This window comes from Nycticebus coucang, chromosome 2 (genome assembly GCF_027406575.1).
Source record: "Nycticebus coucang isolate mNycCou1 chromosome 2, mNycCou1.pri, whole genome shotgun sequence".
Classification (NCBI taxonomy): Eukaryota; Metazoa; Chordata; class Mammalia; order Primates; family Lorisidae; genus Nycticebus; species Nycticebus coucang.
This window is the reverse complement of record NC_069781.1, coordinates 86,237,445-86,237,940: the sequence shown is the minus strand read 5'-3', so window position 1 is coordinate 86,237,940 and position 496 is coordinate 86,237,445. Positions and strand designations below refer to the sequence as shown.

The 496-nt window shown below is 37.5% G+C and overlaps 1 pseudogene; it reads right to left on the bottom strand.

The window, feature by feature from the left end:
- On the bottom strand, positions 1-110 carry LOC128580276 (uncharacterized; annotated as a pseudogene).
- Between the last annotated feature and the right edge of the window lie 386 nt (positions 111-496).

Genomic DNA, 496 nt, shown 5'->3' with positions numbered 1-496 from the left:
GAATGTCTTCAAGGTTCCTTAGAGCAACCTATACAAGCAACAGGCTGCATATACTACCAAGGAAGTTCCCTGCACTTTCTTCAAGTATTTTTATAGTTTCATGTCTTAAGTTTAACTCTTTTATCCAGTGAGAGTCTATCTTAGGTAATGGTGAAAGGTGTGGGTCCAGTTTCAGTCTTCTACAGGTTGCAAGTCAGTTCACCCAGCACCATTTGTTAAATAGGGAATCTTTTCCCCACTGAATGCTTTTAATTGGCTTGTCAAAGATCAAATAACAGGAAGTAGCTGGGTTAATCTCTTGGTTCTCTATTCTGTTCCATACATCTATCTCTCTGTTTTTGTGCCAGTACCATGCTGTTTTGATCACCATTGATTTATAGTATAGTCTGAGGTCCGGTAGCGTGATTCCTCCTGCTTTGTTTTTATTTCTGAGTAATGTCTTGGCTATTTGAGGTTTTTTCTGATTCCATATAAAATGTAGTATTATTTTTTCAAG